This window comes from Syngnathus scovelli, unplaced genomic scaffold (genome assembly GCF_024217435.2).
Source record: "Syngnathus scovelli strain Florida unplaced genomic scaffold, RoL_Ssco_1.2 HiC_scaffold_241, whole genome shotgun sequence".
Taxonomy (NCBI): domain Eukaryota; kingdom Metazoa; phylum Chordata; class Actinopteri; order Syngnathiformes; family Syngnathidae; genus Syngnathus; species Syngnathus scovelli.
This window is the reverse complement of record NW_026061335.1, coordinates 25713-30000: the sequence shown is the minus strand read 5'-3', so window position 1 is coordinate 30000 and position 4288 is coordinate 25713.

The following is a 4288-nucleotide window of genomic DNA, read 5'->3' as shown; positions in this document are numbered from 1 at the left end:
CAACACGCACTTTCCGCCGGACACCGACGGAGGCAACGTCCCCCTCCTGCGGTGACAAAAAAAATCCACCCCTGGTACCTAAAAATTTCTCCAGCGGCGGGCCCCTGGCCTAAACTTTCTCCGGCCCGCGCAACACGCACTTTCCGTCGGACACGGACGGAGGCAACGTCCCCCTCCTGCGGTGACAAAAAAAATCCACCCCTGGTACCTAAAAATTTCTCCAGCGGCGGGCCCCTGGCCTAAATTTTCTCCGGCCCGCGCAACACGCACTTTGCGCCGGACGCCGGTCCCAAACCACCACCGCCGACCGCCACAAGGCGACAGCCACCATCCCCAAGCGCCATCCCCGACCGCCACAAGGCGACCGCCACAAGGCGACCGCCACAAGGCGACAGCCACCATCCCCAAGCGCCATCCCCGACCGCCACAAGGCGACCGCCACCAGCCGACCGCCACAAGGCGACAGCCACCATCCCCAAGCGCCATCCCCAAGCGCCACCCCCGACCGCCACCAGCCGACCGCCACCAGCCGACCGCCACCAGCCGACCGCCACCAGCCGACAGCCACCATCCCCAAGCGCCACCCCCGACCGCCGCCCCCCGACCGCCACAAGGCGACCGCCACCAGCCGACCGCCACAAGGCGACAGCCACCATCCCCAAGCGCCACCCCCGACCGCCACCCCCCGACCGCCACCAGCCGACCGCCACCAGCCGACCGCCACCAGCCGACCGCCACAAGGCGACAGCCACCATCCCCAAGCGCCATCCCCGACCGCCACCCCCCGACCGCCACAAGGCGACAGCCACCATCCCCAAGCGCCATCCCCGACCGCCACCCCCCGACCGCCACCAGCCGACCGCCACCAGCCGACCGCCACAAGGCGACAGCCACCATCCCCAAGCGCCATCCCCGACCGCCACAAGGCGACCGCCACAAGGCGACCGCCACCAGCCGACCGCCACAAGGCGACAGCCACCATCCCCAAGCGCCATCCCCGACCGCCACAAGGCGACCGCCACAAGGCGACCGCCACCAGCCGACCGCCACAAGGCGACAGCCACCATCCCCAAGCGCCATCCCCGACCGCCACCCCCCGACCGCCACCAGCCGACCGCCACCAGCCGACAGCCACCATCCCCAAGCGCCATCCCCAAGCGCCACCCCCGACCGCCACCAGCCGACCGCCACCAGCCGACCGCCACCAGCCGACCGCCACCAGCCGACAGCCACCATCCCCAAGCGCCATCCCCAAGCGCCACCCCCGACCGCCACCAGCCGACAGCCACCAGCCGACCGCCACCAGCCGACCGCCACCGGCCGTTCGCGGTGTGCGCCGCCGTTCCCCAAGCACCCTCCGGGACGAAGCCGGAGCCAGAGAATAGCAGCGGTGGTGCGTAAAAGCTGCGGCCGGGCCTCGCGGAAGGTCCCCGGGCGGCGAGCTGCGGAGCCCCGGCCTCCAGCTTCCACCAGGTAATAGGACCGGGCGCGCGTAAAAGCTGCGGCCGGGCCTCGCGGAAGGTCCTCGGGCATCCAGCGAGATCACACGGCCCCCACCGGAGGCGGCTAGCGCCTCCGTAGAGTAGTACCGGCCCGTGGAAGCGGCCGCCCGTCAGCCTGCGTTGCCGCTGGTCGAAAAATGCACTAAGTGCCAAACCCCATTCATTTACAACGGCGTGTCCGCCAGAGGGCGCACTTCCCCCGGCGGACCAGCCGGCGGGGCTCGTTAGAGAGTGTATCCGCCTGGCAGTGCCTCCTGGACGGCCTGTATTCCGGACCGCGACCGCTAACTTACGGGAGCCTAAACGGCCCGCGGACCAGCCGGCGGGTCCTCCGTGAAAGCCTATCCGCCTGGCGGTGCCTCCTGGCCGGCCTGGATTCCGGACCGCGACCGCTCACTCGCGGGACCCTAAACGGCCCGCGGACCAGCCGGCGGGTCCTCCGTGAAAGCCTATCCGCCTGGCGGTGCCTCCTGGCCGGCCTGGATTCCGGACCGCCACCGCTCACTCGCGGGACCCTAAACGGCCCGCGGACCAGCCGGCGGCTCCTCCGTGAAAGCCTATCCGCCTGGCGGTGCCTCCTGGCCGGCCTGGATTCCGGACCGCCACCGCTCACTCGCGGGACCCTAATCGGCCCGCGGACCAGCCGGCGGATCCTCCGTGAAAGCCTATCCGCCTTCGCCGGTTCCCCGGCCGGCCACGGGTGGCGAGAATCCGGCCTCCTCGCCCGGAGCGCGCTTCGACTTGGGCGAAAAATGCACCAAGTGCCAAACCCCATTCATTTACAACGGCGTGTCCGCCAGAGGGCGCACTTCCTCCGGCCGGCGGGGCTCGTTAGAGAGCGCGTCCGCCTTGGCCGGTTCCCCGGCCGGCCACGGGTGGCGAGAATCCGGCCTCCTCGCCCGGAGCGCGCTTCGACTTGGGCGAAAAATGCACTAAGTGCCAAACCCCATTCATTTACAACGGCGTGTCCGCCAGAGGGCGCACTTCCTCCGGCCGGCGGGGCTCGTTAGAGAGCGCGTCCGCTTTCGCCGGTTCCCCGGTCGGCCGCGAACGGCGAAAAGCCGGCCTCTTCCCCCGGAGCCCGGTGGGCGAATTTTTTTTTTTTTTTTTTTTTTCAAAGTGCCAACGGCTCTCGCGCCGCGCTGCGTCCGCCTTCGCCGGTTCCCCGGTCGGCCCGAACGAGCGAAAATTCGGCCTCTTGCCCCGGAGCCCGGTCGGCGAATTATTTATTTATTTATTTATTTATTTATTTATTTATTTATTTATTTATTTTTCCAAAGTGCCAACGGCTCTCGCGCCGCGATGCGTCCGCCTTCGCCGGTTCCCCGGTCGGCCACGAACGGCCAAAAATCGGCCTCTCCCCCCGGAGCCCGGTCGGCGAATTATTATTTATTTATTTATTTATTTATTTATTTATTTTTCCAAAGTGCCAACGGCTCTCGCGCCGCGATGCGTCCGCCTTCGCCGGTTCCCCGGTCGGCCACGAAGTATTGCGCATGATTATACGCGATGTTAATATTTATTTAATTATTAAATAAATACATACATGTGTTTATTAATAATATACGCGATGTTAATATTTATTTAATTATTACCTATATTATGAATAAACTAACGGTGATTTTACACGATTTGACTACATACGTGACCGTGAGATAGTGCCGAGGGCTCCCGCGCCGTCACGCGTCCGCCTTGGCACGGGTCGCCCGCGGCAGCGAGCGTTCGGCTCGCGGGGGTCCGCGGGGTGTTATTAGGGAGTGCGGCAGCCGTGCCGAGGCTCCGGCCGGCCGCCGGAAGTCCCGCGGGGGAGCGTCGGAGCTCCGCGAGGCCGGCCGGGGAGCCTCTTAGTCATCGCCCGCGCTCGCGGTGGTCCCGGTCGCTTAAAGTGCCACGGGAGGCGTAGCGATGCGAGTGAGTGTGCGCCAAGTGCGAGAGGCGGTGCATTTACGCGCCGTGTCCGCGAGAGGGAGGCAATTCCCCGTTGCGACCTCCGGGAGATCAGCGGGCCGTTCAAATCGCTTAGCCGGGGTGCCGGGAGCCGAGTTAGGAGGGGGGCGCGCGGAGAACCGGCCGGAGGTCCCCTGGAAGCTCAGCGGGACGTGGGAAACGCTTGGCCGGGGTGCCGGAAGCCTCGGCCGGCTTAAAAGTGAGGAGGAAAGCGCGCGGAGAACCGGCCGGAGGTCCCCTGGAAGCTCAGCGGGCCGTGGGAAAAAAGCTCAGCCGGGGTGCCGGAAGCCTCGGCCGGCTTAAAACGTGAGGAGGAAAGCACCGGGAGAACCGGCTGGAGGTCTTCTGGAAGCTCAGCGGGCCGCCGAAAACGCGTAGCCGAGGTGCCGGGAGCCTCCTCGGGCGTCAAAAGTGAGGAGCGACGCACCCCCGAGAACCGCCTGGGTCCTCCAGCCACCGTTGAAAAAGACGTCGAGTCAGGCTACCTTAAGAGAGTCACAGCTACTCCCGCCGTTTACCCGCGCGGAGCGTCATCGCCTCCGCGAACCGTCAAAAATAAATAAATACATGAATAAATGTCAAGTGAGCCTACCTTAAGAGAGTCGTAGTTACTCCCGCCGTTCGGCCGCTCAAAGTGTCATCGGAAGCGGACCCACGCAAGTAAGTGTGCGCAAAGTGCGAGAGGTGGTGTTTTTACTCGCCGCGTCCGCCAGAGGGAGGCAATTCCCCGCCGCGACGGCACGGGCAGCTTCCGAGCGTCTCCCCGAGCGCTCGGAAGTCCGTGCGGGGGGGAGATGAGAGCCGTGCGAGGTACCAGGTGGAGCCGGACGGCGCGGTGC